General features: G+C 34.4%; 1 protein-coding gene across 2 annotated transcripts in view; it reads left to right on the top strand.

Annotated features, from left to right (window-relative positions):
• Positions 1 to 21,145, top strand: part of EPHA6 (EPH receptor A6) — an 874,394-nt gene that overhangs the window by 228,383 nt on the left and 624,866 nt on the right. The gene's annotated exons all lie outside the window — the stretch shown is intronic.

The following is a 21,145-nucleotide window of genomic DNA, read 5'->3' as shown; positions in this document are numbered from 1 at the left end:
GTGAGAATGTGAGGAAAGGGATGTGGGTAGCCCCTGGAATACATTGTAGTATATCAGCATCACTTGAGGGCTTGTTAGGAAACAAACAGCTGGCCCTGACTGGTGTGGCTCATTTTGTTGGAGTGCCTTCCCATGCATCCAGAGGTATGCACCCCAGACTGATTGCAGTTTGATCCCCGGTAGGGGCCTATACAGAAGGCAATCAGTCAATGTTTCTCTCTTATTTCTCTTTCTCTCTCTCCCCTTTCCTTTCTCTAAAATCAATAAAGAAAAAAAAAGAAAATAGTTGGGTGCCATCCCAGAGTTACAGATTCAGTGAGTCTAAAGAGAGATTTGAGAATTTGCATTTTAAATAAATTCCTAGGTGATGCTGATGCTGCTAGTCCTAGGACTCTTCTGTGAGAACCTCTGCTTTCTTCTACCCAAGTGGTCGGCAAACTCATTAGTCAACAGAGCCAAATATCAACAGTACAACTATTGAAATTTCTTTGAGAGCCGAATTTTTTAAACTTAAAATTATTCTAATGCCACTTCAAAATAGACTCGCCCAGGCCATGGTATTTTGTGGAAGAGCCACTCTCAAGGGGCCAAAGAGCCTCATGTGGCTGCTGAGCCACAGTTTGCAGACCACTGTCTACCTTAATACCTTAGAATGTGAATGTGATGGCTAGTGCTGCATCTGGAGCCATAAACTGGAAGGTCGCATCCTAGGAACTCAGATAAGAAAGCTTGCAGGAAACTGCAGTGGTGCTTTATCAGCTATGAACTGCCTACATCAGTGCTTTTCTGTGAGAGAGAAATAACCTTCTAAATTGTGTAAGTCCTGTTAATTTTTCTATCTAGCAAAACCAAGCCTAATTCTTAGTTATAAAATATCCACTCTCCCCATTTCCCTACCCCTAGTTTCTGACAGTGGTCTACAGTAGTCTTTCACCCAAACACCTGCGCACATCAGAGAACTTTAAGTTTGATACCGGATCAACCACTGAGGACTGAGGACCTAATATGAAATTTATTATATAGTGGTTAAGACATACTTTTAGCTGGAGCAATGAGTTTTGCTTTCATTTTTGTTATATTACCTTTCTTATATTTTTCTATGTATCTGACTAGGTGAGGGGAAATGTATTTGCAAAATGTACATTTGTATGTATGTATATATTTAATCTCAGGAGATATAAATATATCTGATACTTGAATATTCAGTGTTTATAGCAAAACTATATTTAGAGTAATTTACAAACATGTTGTTGTTTACATATTAGCACACATATACAAGTGTGTTAATGTATATACATGTATATATATTTTAAATCTCAGCATTTTATAGCATAAATATGTTAAAGGATAATGATTAATAAGATTTACTGATTTACAAACTGTTGAGACTGCTTGACCTTCACCTCATGCCTTATAACTTTTCTAAACCACTGAATTTAACTGAAAAAGAGAATATAACTTACCATAGGTTATGCTGACTAAGGCATTTAAGTTCTCAGTAACATGTAAAAATACCCCATGTATTTAGACATTTCTTACAGAAAGCCAAAATCATTGGTGAGCTCTAGTGTTTTTTACACAGTTCTTCAGGTTTAAATAATCAGGAGTGTTTTAATAGTAACAATGTCAATTTTAATTGAAAATTGGCAGTTAATATTTAATATATATAAGAAATACAGGATAAGCTTTTCTATTTAAATTTTGACCTTTACTGAGAAAAACATACAAGTCAAAGCCTTTGTCATCTATTAACTAACTTTTAAGATCAGAAATAATTAAAAACTAAATTCCCACATCTCCTAAAGTGTTTCTTCATTGTAGTTCCCTGAAAATATGTACTGTAATAAATAATTATATAAATGAACTTCAAATTCCAACAGAAAAAATCCAATTTTTAGACACTGCAATGTTTTTCTCATTAAAACAATTGTATTTTTAAATTATGAGGAAACAGTTAAATGTTGTTTAGGAAGCTATAGGAATTTTTAAAATAAAAGTATTGAGTATTTAAAGATATAGGTGTGTCCCATAAAGAATATAAGGCAATTTATAAAAAATAACATGTAAAGTAATAATTAAAAAGTATATAAAAACAAAATTATAAAGAAAAGTACATGTAAAGTCATGTAAAGAATAATTGTATGCATGCATATAAGCATAACCAATGGACAGAGACACCAGGGGGAGTGAGAGCATGAATAGGAGTGAGGTGGTGGTGGGGGCTATGAGATGATAAGAACTCATATGTAACACTGTAATCAATAAAAAATGAAAAAATAATAATTTAAATGACTGAACCATCAAAGATATCATTGTTATGGTCTGTCTTCTGTCAGGTAAAGAAAAAAAAAAAAATCGCAACCAATTGCATGGTTGTCATTACTTTTTTTGTGAAAGACATATACTAGCTCTTAAAAAAATGCTTTGAATTTGAAAACTAAAAAAATATTGTGTATGTTTAAAATGTTACTTGTAGCTGAATGACCATACCAGTGAGGACAAAACCATATTGGCTTCTTTTTTATAGTGAAACAAGAGGCCTAGGGCACAAAATTTCTGCATGAGTAGGGTCCCTAGCAGCTGCCAGCTGCCATCTGCCAGCCAGGGCCTCCCTTCCCCTGCTGCTGGCTGGAGCCTCCTTTTGTTCTGCCCCTGGTGGTCAGCACATGTCATAGCAAGTGATCCACTGCCCTTCAGTCAAACTCTGGAGGGGACACTTTTCATATTAGGCTTTTGTGACACTTTTAATATACTATTTTATATTAACAGTTATTTAATTAAAATTTATATTCACTGCTACACTAGAAGATCCTGAGTACCAAAATATGTCCTATATTTTGTTTCACTTATGTCAAATATGTGTATATAATGGGCAAAATAAATGCTTTTTGTAATTGATGAATTACCAAAGTTTATGCTAAGAAATATTTCCAGTATTTAATCACATAGCAGATAAATCAGAAGAATACATACAGCTAATATGTCTAAAAAGATAATTCAAGCTTGGAAATGGTTATTAAATCATATTTGTGGATGTGAAAAATGATGTGAATGTGAATAATGTCATAAAAATGTCACATTTTCCCTATCAAATTAAAATTTTGCAGTAACTGTAAAATAAATCTTTAGGAATTTGAGTTTAGATAATTCAAGTCATGAGATTAGGGGACAATAATAATAACATTCATATATAGTACTTACAACATATTGAGCCCATTTCTAAGTGCTTCATGTGTGGAAAGGAACATACTTCTCAGAGAAATCTCTTGGGATGGCATCATTACTGTCTTCATTTTGTGGATTTGGCTGCTGAGGCACAAGGAGATCAAGGTCACAGAGCTAGCCATCTGGTAGAGCCAAGGACTGAATTAAGTTTTACTCCAAGATGCATGCTCTAATGAGGTCTCTAAAACATCTAAACAATTCGCTTTATTTTTTGTGTTTGATTATTTCATTTATTGTTGGATTTTATCCAATTTCTAGAACTGTTGGGAGTAAAAAACTTAGATTGTTGGCAACTTAAGATTTGTAAGATTGCTTAAATCTTTCTGCTTTTTTATATTGCCTTTCTTATGCATTAAATGTGGGTGGTCAATGCAATTTATTGGGGGGGGGGGACACAATAATTCCAGGCAAAGGATGGCATGATAAATTAAAACAGAGGGTTATCAGTAGATTTTAAATGTGAATCATTTGATGCCATGTGGTTATGGTATATTATGTGAAATGTCTTGGCCTAAGTTATGATAGAAAAGTAGTTGGGCCTATAAAACTATTTCTGAGATTTCTATGATAAAGAAGTCAGTAAGGTGGGAAAATGTAGTATTTGTTATACATCTACAAAAGAACATTTTTAATTATACATCTACAAAAGAAAGGGGGTATCTGGAACACCTTGGAAGCGACATCATAATTTATAACAGTATAATCTTTCAGGAAAATAGAGAAATAATTGTTACGCCGTTCTGTTCTCCATTGATAAATGTGTTTTCTTCTGTTTGATGATTGCTAACAAATTGGTGGCTTCTGCTGTCAGCATTACTGTCAGGGTGCAGTTCTATTATATTCTCATTAACATAATGATAAAAATAACACTAAGAAAACATATTCAGAAAGAATTTATGAGATTTTGTGCAATTAAGAATGTAACAATATGGATAGAAATTTTGCAGAAGGCTGTATAATAAATTTTTTTTTAGAATTATGTAGACGTGGTAAGTGACCTGAGACTTTAGACTGTTCATTGCAAGCTTGTTGATATGTTAATGTGAACTAATTATTCCAGTGAATTGAAGCTGAAAGTCAACATGTATATTCATTAATTTAGTTTAAGCTTTCTTATTGTTAATCACAGTTGGGGTATCTATTTTCAGCTAAGTGATCTACAACTATCCTATCATACTCTGCCAACCATAAAATATAATAATTCTCTCTGATCAACTTTGTAATTTCTAACCAGGGAATGCTTTTTTTAATCACTTAAAATGTTAAATACTTATATGTCTTTAAAACTAAGAGCTGATATCTATCAGAAATTTGTTTAATATTGCATATAATTTGTTTTTTGATATCATAATTTTTTAATAAACATGTTTATTTAGTAAAGCTTTAGCTTACAGGTTTGTATCTTTTATTAATTGGGATATTTTGTCAGAAACAATACTATGTGTTTATCTAATGCCGCCTTTTTTCCTATTTGTCACCCATCTGAATAAAATTTCCCAGCATCCCTTGAAGCTAAGTGAGGTCATGTGACTTAGTTTTGACTACTAAGAATGTAGATTAAAATGATATATGCCATTCCTGGACTTGGCCCATTAAGTGGCCTGCAATGTTTTCTGTGAAGCTCTCTCTCACCTTTTTTCTCACACCCTAATGGTAAAATTCCAGTGGAGAACTTCAAGGGCCCTAAAGAATGGAAAAAACATAAGATGCAAGTAACTTAGATCCTTGAATGATCATATGGAGCAGAGTCCCTCTACTGGCTACTATAAAGTAAGTGAGAAATAAACCTATATTAAATCAATGAAATTTGGAGATTCTCTGTTACAGTTATTGGTCCACCTTAACTAAAATATCTGAGATTAACAAAATATTAGAAGTTGGAGAAAATTAAAGACAAAATAATCTCCTTATGATATATGTACATATATTTGTAAGTGGCAAGTTAAAAGTCACTATAGGATGAGTTTATGGGAAACACTATCATATTGGTTAAATCAACTGTACTATGAATACAGTAAGATTAGAAAAACAGCCGAAACTGGTTTGGCTCAGTGGATAGAGCATTGGTCTGTGGACTGGAAGGTCCCAGGTTTGATTCCGGTCAAGAGAATGTACATTGGTTGCGGGCACATCCCTGGTAGGGGGCATGCAGGAGGCAGCTGGTAGATGTTTCTAGCTCTCTATCCCTCCCTTCCTCTCTGTAAAAAATCAATAAAATATACTTTTTTAAAAAAAGATTAGAAAAACAAAAAAATATATATTGTTTACTTTAAAATTTAATCTCATGTCTTGATTGATAATAGAATAAAAGATGAAAACAGACAGTCATCTAGTGGTCAGTATCACACTGGAGCATACTATTCTCTAAACAATTTTGGGGTACACAAGTAAGAGTAAACAGATCAGGTTTTTATGGGATAGTATAGGTTTATTTCTGATTATCACTCAGACACATAATAAAGAGAAATAATGATGACAACAGTCATTCTTTAAGTGCTTCCCAGATTCTAAGGTACTGTGGGACCCTATTATATACATTGTCCTATGTAATGCCCACAAACTGATCTTAGTGATGGGAAACGAAGTGAGAGTCTAGCTAACTGGTCCAGATTACATAGCACTTGTGTGGTAATGCTGAGGTTTACCCTAAGCACAGCTAATTCCAGAGACAGCACACTGTTCAATTGCGCTGTGGGAGAGAATGAACTTAGTGAGAAAGAACCAGGAGTTTACTGAGCTAAACAGGTGTTCCAGATATGTTACCTTTATTGCAAGAAATTGTGAGTTGCTACTCTTAACATTCTCAAAGTGATGCCAATTATTACTCATTATTTTCAACTTTTCTGTTTGGATTGAAATATCTGTGTATTAGAAATTATTATACTCCCCTCTCCTTATTGTCATTTTGTCAGCTTCACAATATAACTGCTACATCTAAGTAAATTTTCTCTAGGAGACCAAATTTACAGCACATGTTTGCCTATCTGATTTGCTTTGGAATCCATAAGCATATTTATTTTTTATAAAATAACACATTACTTTTCTATTCAAAACTTCACACATGTACATGAATTTAATATATTAAAAAGGGTAGCATTTCATAAAGTAAGAAAAAAGTGAATTTTTTAGTAATTGGTTAGAGTCTACTGGGAAGCAATCTAAAAACAAAGTTCTGTTTGGATATCACACCTTATGCTAGGGAAAATTCAAGATGGAATAAATAGTAAAATAAAGTTAAAAACAGTTTTAAAAATAAGTTGCAGAATGAATATAAGAAACCAAGAAAAAAAATTATATTTTTAGGTAACTCAGATTATAGAAGGCTTTCTGAAATTGATATAATATCCAGAATCTATAAAATAAAAGATAAATTTGATGACATGTGAATTTTTAAAAATCTATAAAAGTCTATAAGCAAAGATAAGCCAAAAACTGAAAAAAGAGCTAAAGCCTATTTAATAAACAAAGACCAATTTCCCAAATACAGTTCCTATAAATCAATAAGAAAAGTATTAAAAATCCAATAGAAAAATAGGCAGAAATATGAATAGATAATTCATGGGAAATTAAATACAATCAGCTATTAAATACAGAAATTAATACACAAAAATTATTTATAATCAGGTAAGTAAATAATTGAAATCTATATTTAAATATAATTTTACCTATTAGTAGAAAACAAAACATTTGATAACATACTGGGCTTGCAAGATGCAGAGAAACTGCTACCATCCTACATTGATGGTGGGGTTTAAAATGGTACAGATAAACAATGCATGCACAAAGTTATTAGTTGCAGCATTGCTTATAATACCCAAATATTTCAACATAAAACTATATCTCCATCAGTAGGGAATTAGTGCATCCACACAATAAATAAAATGTGACTATAAAAATGAGAAAGGCTTCCTTTTTTTTTATTGATTTTTTTTTGCCCCCCTTCCTCCCTCCCACACATACCCTCCCTCCCCAGAGTTTTATGTCCATTGGTTGTACTTATATGCATGTATACAAGTCCTTCGGTTGATCTATTATCACCCCCAGATCTTCCTCCCCTCTCCACTGTAATTTGACAGTCTGCTTGTTGCTTTACTGTCTCTATATCTATATTTTGGTTCATCAGTTTATAATGTTCTTTATTATCCATAAATGAGTGAGGTCATGTGGTGTTTCTCTTTCATTGATTGGCTTATTTCACTCAGCATGATGTTCTCCAATTCCATCCAGGTTGCTGCAAATGATGAGAATTCCTTCTTTTTTATGGCAGCATAGTATTCCATTGAGTAGATGTACCATTGTTTTTTGATCCAATCATCTGCTGACGGGCACCTAGGCTGTTTCCAAATTCTGGCTATTGTAGATTGTGCTGCTATGAACATAGGGGTGCATATATCCTTTCTGATTGGTGTTTCTAGTTTCTTGGGATATATTCCTAAAAGTGGGATTACTGGGTCAAATGGGAGTTCCATTTTCAGTTTTTTGAGGAAACTCCACACTGTTCTCCACAGTGGTTGCACCAGTCTGCATTTCCACCAGCAGTGCACGAGGGTTCCTTTTTCTCCGCAACCTCGCCAACACTTGTCGTTCGTTGGTTTGTTGATGTTGGCCATTCTGACAGGTGTTGTTTTGATTTGCATCTCTCAGACAATTAGTGACTTTGAGCATGTTTTCATGTGGCTTTTGGCCTTCCTTCTGTCTTCTTTTGAAAATATTCTATTTAGGTCCCTTGCCCATTTTTTAACTGGATCATTCATCTTCCTTTTATTTAGTTGTATAAGCTGTCTGTAAATGTTGGAGATTAAGCCTTTATCAGTGGTATTATTTGCAAATATGTTCTCCCACATCGTGGGCTTTCTTGTTGTTTTGTTGATGGTTTCTTTTGCTGTAAAAAAGGTTTTTATTTTGATGTAGTCCCATTTGTTTATTTTCTCTTTAGCTTCCATTGCCCTAGCTGAGAGCAGAAGGTCCCAATCAGCCCTGATCACCATCCAAGCCTAGGGACCCCACCCATGCATAAATTTCATGCACCAGATCTCTAGTTTAGAATAAGATCAAAGATAATGGAAATGTATGACAACAAACCCCCCTTAAAAACTTACTGGTTCTTCTCCTCTGCCTCTCTATTTAAATATTGAACACTGGCATCCAGTGTGCCATAGCATAGCCTACATTTATTGCCACTTTCCTCTAACAGTCTATGATTAGGAATTCTAGCATGGGCATCAAGGTGCTACCATGCCCTGTGAAGGAGATGGTATCTGAGAGAGCCAAAGGAAGCCTTTCCTCTGAGGTGTTTTGTGCTTCCAACTTTGTATCATAGACCTAAAAAATAAAATCCATCTAAAAAATAAAATCAATGTTATTAGGTGTAAAAAAAAAATGAGAAAGGTTATATGCTCTGATATGAAATAATCTCTAAGCTGTATTAGACTTCTACAATTTATTCAACAAATGAGCATAAAGAATTTCCATAAGCTTTTATTTTCATAAAGAATATCCACAAGGTTTATTGCTAACACTTGTTGGCCCATGGAAGAGAAATTGGGTGATATATGAACATGGATGAGAAAATGAAATATTTTCATTATATATTCTTTCATTTCTTTTGAATTTTGAATTATATGAATTTACTTGTTCAAAAAATAAAGGAGCAGTTTGGTAGTTTGTCAAAATAGGATACTATATGACATAGAAGTTCCCCTCTTAAGTAAGTACCCAAAAGAAATTAAAACATTTATCTACACAGCATTGTTTTTAGCAGCATTATCCATAAGAGCCCAAAATGGAAACAACCAAATTGCTCATCTGCTCATCAACTGATGAAAGAGTAAACTAAACGTGTTGTGTTCAAAACATGGCCTATTATTCGGTGAAAAGGAATGAAAAACTGAAATATGCAGAAACATGTATGAACCTCAAAGTAAATATGTTTAGTGACAGAATCCCATCATAAAAGACTTTATTACATAATCTCATTTATATGAAATAGCCAGGGTAGTAAAATCTATAGACACAGGTTAGTGGTTGCTTAGGGCTGGAGTGAGGAGAATGGGGAGTGGTTGTTAACGGCTATGAGGTTTCTTTTTTGGATGATGGTAATGTTCTCTTAAAAAGAATTATGGTGATGATTCCACAACTCTGTAAGTATACCAAAAACTATTGAATATTGAACACACTGTCAATTTGGTGAACTCTGTGTATGTAAATTATATCTTAATAAAGTTATTAAAATAATTTACAACTTCTAAATTGTTTACAGGATAAAGTCATTGGTTAATTTAAAAAGTAAAGGGCATTTAAGCACTGTGTTAATCACTTAAGATACACAATAACAGACATTTTCTCTGTCCTGAAAGAGATAACTACTGAGATGGGGGGAAAACGACAGGTGCATCCATAATATAAATCCACATAAAAAGTTCTATAATAAAGGACATGCACAATACTTGGAAGCAGAGCGCGAGTGTAACTTCCTGGCGAAGAAGGGAAAGGCTTTGTAAGAGGGGGTAGCTTTTGAACTTTTCTTAAACCACCGGAAGAATTTCTCTGGACACCGAAAAATGATGAGAAAATTCAAGGTGAGGTCATCCTGACTTGAAAGACAGAGTTGTGGGATTGCAAGTGCAAGCAAGAAGCTGGGGAGTGCTGTGGTGGATGAGGACACAGTGGTCAGTGGGAGCCAGATTGTGAGGGGCCTTATGTACTTTACTGAGAAATTTAAGCTTCATTTTGAAAGATATTGGGAATAATGGGTAGCTTTAAAAAGGGATTAGATGTCTGTTTTAGAAATCTTTTTGTGGCAGTATGAATAATAAATTGGGAAGGGTGAGATTAGTGGTATGCATTGATAAAGGAAGATATTGCATTCTTCCTTGGGGAGCAATGATGAGGTTATAATCAGAATAATGCAAAAGGGGTGCAGCAGTTAGATTTTCAATAGAAGATAAGTCATCAAAGAAGTGGATAATGAAAGAGATGAATGTTTCGGTTTGACTAGATTAATAAGTGTGGGGTTACCAAAGAAAATGGGCATAGAAAATTCATCATCCGTACATCTTCAAATTTACCAAGCTCCTAAGTACCCAAAGGTTTAGTGAATGGCTAACTGAATGAAGATACTAGTCTCATACCTTACTAGTTTTCAGGTTTTGAATATATATTTATACTACATTTTATGTAAATGAGTATTGACAATTAAATGACATTTTAAGCGAGATATCTTTTTATTGGGGAAAAATCTTCCTAAAGATCCAATAAGTTGCCGAAACCAGTTTGGCTCAGTGGTAGAGCGTAGGTCTGCGGACTTAAAGGTCCCGGGTTCGATTCAGGTCAAGGGCATGTACGTTGGTTGCAGGCACATCCCTTGGGGGGGGGGGGGGGCGCGTGCAGGAGACAGCTGGTTGATGTTTCTCTCTCATCAATGTTTCTGGCAATCTATCTCCCTTCCTCTCTGTAAAAAATCAATAAAATATGTTTTTTTTAAAAAGATCCAATAAGTTAATAGTAATGAGGAGAACTGTTCTCACACTTTTATCTAGCCTTTTCAACCCAGTTTTCTACCTGGGGTCCCTGCTTCCATTTCCATTCCCTTTTGTACTCAAGTAATCTTGGATGATACTGTCTATCTATATGTTTGCTATATACCACTATCCTCATTTGATTCCTTTGTTCAAACTGAGTTGTTTTTCTATTGCCTTGGGAATCAGATTTACATATCTCTGCTTTTACTAAAAGGCCTTTCATAAGCTTAGTCTATTTTCTCTCTCTTGCTTTCATAAAGATAATTCTTTGTAACTGGCTGAAACTTGTGTCAGTTTCCTATGAAAATTATGCTAAACTTGGATTGCACGCTTTGACCATTGTTTCTCTTTGGAATGCACATTTTCTATTGTAATGAGTCCATTTTATGCCTGTGTCTTCCATGAAGACTTTCTTGATTTTGAAAGTTTAGAAAAATAAAGCATATATTGCTTTATTTATTAATTAATAAATGTTATATTTTAGTATTCTTCATTGACTTTTCTATATTTTTCCATGGATTGTAAGTTCTTTCCACCTAGCTATCTCATTTGAGTTGCTAACAGGTCATTCCTTTTAAAGGGAAATAATGTGTTGTACATTTTAAACATTTTATTTTGAAGTTTATATTCTAAGATTTTCAAATAAAACTACATGGCGCTTTTCTAAGTGCCATGATTGCTGGTGTACATAAGAGATCTAAGTTTTTCTCACTATGTTTGGCCTCATTTACAGCATAGTAGGATACCTTTTCACAGAACCTTTGTGATTCTTGTTGGTACTTTCTACATCATGCAGTGCAAACCTAAGTAAATTGCATGCTAGGTAAAAGCTGCTGTGGTGTTACCCACCACAGGAAGTAGAAGAAAGGAGTGGTGTGGACAGTGGAGAGCTCAGTAGGAAAAAGAACATGTGAAAACAATATGCTGGTTATTATCAATAGTTAAACCAACTGGATAGCAAGTGTTCCCATTTAAAAATCAATGAATGGATGCTAAAATACCTTAATCAGCATGAACCATGGATACTTGCAGATTTTGTTCATTCTAATTCTGGTATGTGATTGGGCAGTAAATCGAGGGGCTTAGGGAAATGGCATAACCTTTATTGCATTAGTAAATCGTTTACTGTATGCCCATTTCTTCAAAATATGGCACATCTCCAAGAAAGAAAGACCATATACATAGGAAAAGAACACAGTACTTGACTCAAAATACCTCTATAATGCTACATTACATGGCATTGTAGAATCATGAGTTCTAAGAGCTACAGGGAGTTTCTCTAACTTCCCACTCCATTTACTCCTGGCAAAAGTCACTGTTTGAGATTATATAGGAAGATACTTTATCATTCTATAAGATAGGCTATCCTATTTTTAAATAGTTTTGCTCAGCAATATATATTCTCCAAGCTATCCCAAGAATGAGTGGACAGATAAACATTTAAAAAAAAACAACAAAAACTAATGAATTTTTGGTACTGCTTATACCCTTTTTGGGACCTTGTCTTTTACAAATGTTTCTGGAAATTTCCAAGGGTTAGCATGAATGAAACTCTTTTTTTGTGTGTGTCTGCAATATCACTGTCAACATTCTCCTTTCTTGTTCTGGCTTCCATTGTTATTACCCAAGGCTCTGGTGAACACCAAATATAGGAGCTATTCCACTGACAATTATTACATTCCCAGGAATGATAGATGAAAGGCTGTACTTATAACCACCTCTTTGTCCTATTGCAATTGCTGGGTACACTCCTTTGTAACTATTGATTTATTGTCAAGCTTTTTCTTTGAGAGTATATGATGATTGAGAGCAAGAAGTATGATTTATTTTATTTAGATTATATTTGTTGAACAAATGATTGATTCTAAGTTTCCATCTTCTACCAAAATTATGCAATAAGTCCTTTTATTTGAGTGAGTTATTTTCTAAGGGAAGGCTTACTGACCAAACATATAACAGTAAATGGACGTCTTGCAGTCTAGATCCTTATAGGCATGCATTGCTCAAATTTAGGATGAAGGCTGTTTAGGCTTAATATAGAATCAGGGCTGGATTTATAGTTAAGTTTTGGTATAAAATGAAACTATCTCCCATGTGCCTTGTTCAGCTCAGTGGAGCAAAACAGAATAAAACTACCACTGCAGGGAAAAGAGAGCAGTGTCAGGGTCTTTATACAGCTTTCTGAACACTTTTAAGTAAAACGTTAAAGAGAGCTGGAAAATTTGTTGTCAATAACTCCTTTACTTGCAGTGAAAAGTGATGATGCTAAGAGCTATTACTCCTCCAACCTTTATAAAGTACAGAGTTGGGATGGTTTTCGTGTGTGTGTGCTAAAGAAGGAGGCTAGGAGCAAAATCATGAGAAACAGAGACCATGGAGATAGGTATATCAAGATAATATGTAGCATTCATTTATTCAGAATATTTATTGAGCAAGGGCAGGCACTGTGACAAATTCTGACAGCGGTAAACTGGATGGACAAATACTCCTGACATGAATCTTATGGTAGAAGGAGGACAGACAAAAAGTTGTAATTATTAAAGTCATTAATGTTAATGTGGCAAGTACATAAGTGATCATATAATAACCTAACAATTTCAACCAAAATAATCATTGGCACTGGAAGGACTGGAGTAAAGGGGCGGCATGATGTTGAGAAACATATTTTATACCAATAGAAAATGAGATAGTAAGAAGCACTGACATTTTCTCTATTATATTTCTTATTTCTTGGGGAAATGAGAAGGTAAATTAACTTTTTTTTTTAAATCTTTACCTATAGGGGATAGATACTTTATATATTAATATTTATTGCATCTTAATATAATTCAGAGAAAAAAGGTAAAATTATTTTCATACGTAACGTGACTCCATTATTTGCAGGTGGTGTGGGTGATGGGCACAAACTACTAAGGCATGATAATGGCAGAACCACCATGGGGGTAATTTGCAACTTACACAACACTCATCTAGGAGCAAAGTTAGATAACCACCTAGAGTTACAAAGCTAAATGGTAGTCAGAAATACAATTAAACTTCATTGATTATTGTGTCTGATTCACTTTCTTTTCAAAAATTGTTTTCCATGGTAAACAACATTGCTCCAAATTTAATTTATGTCATTTTTTTAAAATTTAAGTTAGAAACCCAAAATGTTAGGTCACCAAGGTAAGTCTTTCATTTTGCAGAAGAGGAAACTGGAATTCAGGGCATTTTGACCTGCTCAGATTCTCACTAAAATTGGACCAATTTGCAAGAAACAATTCTAAATATATGATTGTTCATATACTTTGTATGCTAGTGATAAAGTAATATTTTCCTATAAATTTTATTTTATTTAAAAAAAATCTTAGTGTTGCAAGTATTACAGATGTCCCCTTTTTTGCTGCCCTCCACCCGATTCCCACGCCACCCCCAGCCTTTGCCATCATATTGTCTGTGTCCATAGGTAATGCATGTAAGACCTTTGGTTCATCTCTTTCCCCTTCCCCACCTTCCTTCCCTCTGAGATTTATAGGTCTGTTTCATCTTTCCATGACTCTGATTCTATTTTATTCATCAGTTTATTTTGTTCATTAGCTTTATTTATTTACTTTGATTTTTAGATTTAATTGTTGATAGATATGTATTTATTGTTTATACTTTTATCTTTTTTCTCCTCTTCTTCCTCCTCCTCTTCCTCTTCTTCTTCCTACTCCTCTTCCTTCTCCTTCCTCTTCTTTAAGAATACCTTTCAACATTTTGTGTAATACTGGTTTGGTGATGATGAACTCCTTTAGCTTTTTATTTTGTTTGTGAAGGTCTGCATCAGAGCTTTAATTCTAAATGATAGCTTTCCATTATCATATATTTGTATTCTTTTTTCTTTTTGCTCTTCTCATTATTTTGTTTGTTTTGTTTTGTTTTTGCTTCCTCATTTTCCAAATCATTTATTTGATTCTCAGAATCTTCTGCTCTACTGTTGACTCCCTGTAAATTATTCTTTATTTCAGTTAGTATATGCTTAATTTCTGACTGCTTCTTTTTCATGTCTTTGAAATTCTCATTAAGAATCTTATAAGTCTCACTAAGTCCCTTGAAGCTCTCATTAAGATCCTTGAGTAACCTTATAACCATTATTTGAACTCTATATTTAGTAGCATGCTTCCTTCCATTTCTTTCATTTCTGACATGTTTTTTTCTCCCCACATTTTGGCTACTTCCTTGTGTTTGTTGCTGGATTAGGTAGATTTTCTATATCTCCTAGACTTTGTAGAGTGTCCAGTAGGACCCAGTGGCTCAGCCTCCCCAGTCACCTGAGTTGGGCCCTCTAGGTGCACCCCTGTATGGGCTGTGTGCACTGTCTTGTTATAGTTGATCTTTGATTGCAGTTGGCATCACTGGGTGTAACTGACCTCCAGAGAAGAGAGAGAAACAACAATGATGAGAGAGCATCATTAATTGGCTATCTCCTATACACTCTACAGTGGGAATTGAGCCCATAACTTGGGCATGTGCCCCAAGAGGGAATCAAACAATGAACTTTTGGTTCATAGATCAATGCTCTACTACTGAATCATGCTGGCCAGGACAGAAATATTCTTATTGGAGAAATGTAGAAAAGAGTTTTCAGAGATTTTTACATATGAAAATGATACCACCTTATGAGCTTCTGCAACTTTCTGTGAAAATTCCCCAAACTCAGCCAGGGACCTAGAGGTTTTCATCATGTATGGAATTAGAGGTTATGTTCAGCAGTAAAAATAAGTAATTAAAAATGTGGAATTTTTATGTGAAAAATTTATTTTTTATTCATGAATTTATTTTTTGATTGTTATATATCCTTCGACTTGAGTTTTTAAGATTGATTATTGTTGTGGTCATTTATTATGAATGAATTTTCTTTAAATTGTATTTGACATGTACCTAGTTAAGTGCTTATTTTCAGCTTTTAGCATAATAAGCAATATGTACTATCATAGCTTCAATTTCCCTGCCAAGTAGAGAGTGGCAGCTGTGTGGCAATGTGTAATGCATATTTTCATCTACAGATAAATTGGAAGGAAGGAAAAAAACAGCTTCTGGGTGGGTAGGTCACCATCATTTAAATGAATTGTTAAAATTATATTTTTCCCTAGAAACAAAGATGTAATTGCTTTTCTGGTTAGATGAACACTGAAAGACCTTATTTATATTGTTGTAACATATTTCTCTCAATTTATAATTTACCCAAGATCCTTTGAAATTTTTTTCACTTTTGTTATTTTTCTCCATTCAAACAACATGCACTTATTTCTTAGTAAAACTCCATGATATTTGCATAAATTTATTTTTGAAGGACTGAACTGTTCAGTGCTTTCATCTGATTGACAAGCAAGGGAATTGAAGCTCTAAGTAGACTGTCACTGGAAGATTCACATATTCACTTCAGTTGAGGAAAGGTTAGCCCCAAGTTCAATATTTTAAATATGCTATATATTTTTTCTTTCAATCTTTATTGTTGAAAGTATTACATAGGTCCTCCTTTTTTCTCCCTTTAGCCTCTTCCAGCCTTCTCCTATGCTCCCCTCCTCCCTTCCCAGGTCCTCATTACCCCATTGTCTGTGTCCAAGGATGATGCATATATGCATACAAGTTCATTAGTTGATCTTTTCCCATCCATCTTCCCCCGCCTTCCCTCTGAGGTTCAACAGTCTGTTCATGCTTTTATGACTCTAGAACCAAACTATTTTTGGTTATCAGTTTATTTGGTTCATTAGATTCCATATATGAGTGAGATCATGTGATACCTTTCTCTGACTGGCTCATTTCCATCCGCATAATACTCTCCTTAACTCATTTTCAAAGTAAAGTAAGGAATATCATTAATTATTAGTTTCCAATATTTTATCACTAAGTATAATACACTTGTCCATCTTCAAGATGGCATAAAAATACACTAACTTTATTTCCAATTTATGTTTTAGTTTTGCTGCCCAAAACTTGAAATACTCTCACCAATATTTCACTTTACAATATGTGATTTGTAAATTTATGGTATTCATTATGATTTGCATGAATAGTAAACATAGTGCTAATTTTAATCTCTATGTTTTCCTATTCACCATTAGGTTGTGTATATTGGTATTTTGATATTTTGGTATTTTGATATTTTATGTGCTGGCATGTCTTTTATTTTGAAACTTCCAATAGATTAGCCTGGGCTAATAATTGATGTGAAAGCTGTTTATTACTAAAACAGCACAACTATGCAGGAGTTCTTGATACTCTGAGCACTTTAATTCCACTTTGGACTTACATGATGTCATTTGAAATTAAAAGAGTACTAGAAACGTAAGTCTGTTATGTCTAGTGATGAGTTCCACAATATTTAGGCCTATTAGACTAATCACATTTGGGGACTTTAACAAGAGGGAGAAGAACTAAGTGCTGTTTCTTCAGTGTTCATTTAGGATTTGAGAATTCTATTGGTTCAAAGGTGATAATAGTTTCTGGCCTCTAAGTACATAATGAAGTAAATTTTGTATGTGAGGCTTAATAAAAGTAATCTAACTTTCTGGCTGAAAAATAACTTGGAGTTTCTTCTAGCCCCATCTGATGCTTTAGTATACTCTTTATCCCCCTCAAGCAACATCTCATAGGTCTTTGTTCAGAGGATTCAGATATAAATCTGGGCCTTCTTATCTTCTTAGATGGGCTTCTTAATGCATGCCCCTCTCAGTTTATTCCTTGTCTGGAAACTTCCATTACAGAGGTAAAACCAATGCCCACCTCCTCCCCATCATTATTGATAACTGACAGCACAGCTTCCATATTTTCTTAATGATTTATGTGAGAATATTTGTTTTTCTCTCTATCTAGTGATGGTTGTGAACCTGAGCTGTTCAACACCTGATTTTTCTAGCTCACTAATCTTACACTTCTGGCTTATGTGACTTGCTTTCTCATATTCCAGAAATAGCTCTCAATTGGAGTCTTCACTATGTGTGTCAGGCCCCTGTCTCAACTACTGCTTCCCTCAGGCTCAGCATTGTCCTGTAAATAATGATTGTCTGGAATGGTTTTATTTCTAAGTAATTGCACTCTGAAAACTCCCTATCCAATCTTTTTTTTTTTTTTTTTTTGAACTTTATTGATCCTTTGTTAAGTCAGATTCCTTTGGACAGTACTTGAAGCAATATTCTGTTCAGTACATTTCCTGGGGAGCCCCCTAGAGAACAATACCTGTGAGGGAGGTGAGACTGGGCAGAGGCAGAAGTTGAATTGAGATGCAGTTGCAATAGAGACTTCACCCCACCACTCAGATTCTGGAGCTAAAACGGCCATTCAGTTTTGTTCTAACTGAGACAAGAGTATCCCGTGGGTACCCCTCATCAACATTTCACCAATGTGCTCAGGTACCCTTTTTCTTGAGGTGGCTTCCCAAGGAGGCACTGAGCTGTGTTCTATCAGCAGCCAACTCTCTGCTGTAGAAGCTGGTGTGAAGAAGGCCTCAGTGCACAAAAGGGACTCTGGGTGCCTACTATAGTACCTATCGATACAAAAAGCACCTGCTCTAGCACTGTTCCTTTTCCACACAATACCAATCACTCTTTTTTCTTCCTCCCTCCCTCCTCCTCCTCCTCCTCCTCCTCCTCCTCCTCCTCTCCTCCTCTCCTCCTCCTCCTCCTCCTGTCGTCTTCTTCTTCTTCATTCCTCTCTCTCTCTCCTCTCCTCTCCTCCTCTCTCTCTCTCTCTCTCTCTCTCTCTCTCTCTCTCTCTCTCTCTCTCTCTCTCTCTCTCTTCCTCCCTTCCGCCCTCCCTCCTCTCCTCTCCTGTCCCCTCCCCTCTGTTAGCATTGTGACATTTGTTTCGCTTACCTTTTATGATACTTCTTCTAATGCGTGTGAATTACATTAATGATTATATGGTGTGAAAGGAAATGCATATCTTATATAAAGATAGAAGCTGTTCTAATTCTATTTTATATTGTCATGTACACAGAGTTAAATCTTTTAGAAGAAGCTAGTGGGGAAAATGCTACCTAGACTTGTTCTTCATAATTCACCTATAAAGAAAATAAAAACAAAGACTATGTTCAATGCATATCTAAAGTCATGACAGATGTGATGATAGAATTACTCTTTTTTTTCATTTATAGATTACATCTAGACATTTTCTTCCCTAGAATATGCAGAAATACAGTATTACTGGTTTTGCTTGGGAAATGTTGGGGCAGGTGAGCAGTACCTGATCACCATGAGGAGGAGAGATTACTACCTCTGTCATAACATTTGATGCTATTCATTTGGGTTATAAAAGTAAAGACTGGATGTAGCAAAAGCAGCTTTATCACAGAGGAGCTCCCTGATGAACAAGGCCCCTCTCCATGCTCCCAACCACACATGTAAACCTGAGCCACATCTAGAAAAACTTGACACATCAGCCACTTTTAGTAACACATTTTATAATTTGGTATGGGTAGTTTCTTATATTTAAATATTTTTAATTTCACCAACAAATACGACTAAAGTTGATACACATTAGAACTATGGGATTAATTTTAAATGTCTCTTCTCATTGTTATACCACAACAAAACCTTATCACCTGTAAGAGCATCTGCTTAAAGCATCATCAGTATTCTTGTATTATTTCACAGTTTCAGACTTTCCTTTGATGAATCTAGATTTGGTAAATTTTATTTTCAAATTGCCTCTTTTATCAGTAACTATGAGTAAATGATAATCACTAATCTTATATGTCTTCCCATTTAAGTACGTTCAATATTCTTATATTTCCTTCATTGATTGAGATCATCTGAAAAACAAAAAAAAATTTTAGCTGTCACCCTATTAATTCATTTGAAAAAACATTTTGGAGCTCCTAGGGGATTCAATGATGAAAAGATGCATTCTTTTTTCCTCTCAAAAATCTCACAAATGTGGTGAAAGCTACTTACACATAAGCTGATATAATGCAGTTGAATAAATGTGCTCTGGAACTGTGAGCAATGCTATTGGGAGCTCAGAAAACAGAACTAATTCTTAATGGAAGATTTAGTGGAAATAACGTGAATGAAGTAAATCATATTTGAGCTGATCCTTGACAGATAAGCCTGTGTTGTGATCTGCATCATGAGTGTGCAGGAAAACAAAAAACAAAAAACAAAAACAAAAAAAGCAAAAACAAAAAAACTTCTACTATAACTGGGAAATAGGGTATATGACAGGTAGTAGAAAGTGACTAGGACCAAATAAAATTAAAGTCAGATAGAAAATAGTCTTACAATAGTTTTATCTTGTAGGTGTAGGTTTTTGTTTTGTTTTTGTGTAAGGAATGAGTTCATCATTTATTTCAGAAAGGAAGTGTGGATTTTATGAATAGGTTAGATTATCAGTGCAAGTCTAAATGGGATGCAATTTATATAATTCAAGGATGAAATTGTTGAACTATCAAAGAAGACAAGGAAAATTATTGCAGATGTTTATTTCCAGGCAGATGAAGAAACTGTAGGAAAGGAGAGGTGGAGAATTACTGGAGTTTGTAGCTTGAATGACTGAGTGAATAGTGATTGAGTAATTCATATGAGGTATGCAGGAGAAGGAGCTGAGAATGTCAGGAAATACTCACTTTTAAAATGTTATCATCTTCTATGTGAATAGCACAACCAAAGGAAGCTGGAAATTTACATCTGTAATTCATCATTATGAATATGTAGACAGCCATGAAATGATTGAAATGAATGAGAATCCTGAGAGAGAAAGAAGAGGGGAGGAGAAGGAGGAAAAGAGAAAGTACAAGAAAGAATAAAAAGAGATTGAATAGAGAGAGAAAAAGTGTTGAGGACTCATTATATTCTTCGTAGGCACCTTTCCTTTTATGTAATTGAAATTATTGTATACAGTTATTTAATAACTTGATCTAAATACCTTGTTGTTATCGACTAGAAGACCTTTTAGGATGTGGGAGTTAACTATATTTTAGGGGCATTCTCATATTTTATCTAAATGTATAAAATATCTGCATATAAAAGGCACTTTTAAGCTGAATCAACCTATTACCTTACTCCCTGAAAAAGAATCAGAGTACCTAATTGTCTAGTTTTAAAAGACAATCAGTCATATGAAGAGTTTGGTTTTGGCCCAGAGATAAATCAGCACTGGAACTTATGCATTTCCTTTCATACCAAAGAAGTTTTTCTTCTGCAATGAAATGATTTAGAGAGAAATGAAAAAAGCTAGGAGGCAAATTATTTGCATGTATTTAATTTTTAAATGCTATCTGATTTTAAATATTTTAGATTAGGCAGTCGTGCTTTTTGAATAAAGGTTGCAAGCTTGCCTATGTTCTTTTGCAATCAACTACACATCTATTATACATCAAATAACATCATTTTATTTTTCCATATAGCAGAATTTACTTTATCAACATATTACATATA

Source organism: Pipistrellus kuhlii, unplaced genomic scaffold (assembly GCF_014108245.1).
Source record: "Pipistrellus kuhlii isolate mPipKuh1 unplaced genomic scaffold, mPipKuh1.p scaffold_m20_p_2, whole genome shotgun sequence".
Classification (NCBI taxonomy): domain Eukaryota; kingdom Metazoa; phylum Chordata; class Mammalia; order Chiroptera; family Vespertilionidae; genus Pipistrellus; species Pipistrellus kuhlii.
The sequence above is the reverse complement of the archived record's forward strand: the minus strand, read 5'-3'. Positions and strand labels throughout refer to the sequence as shown.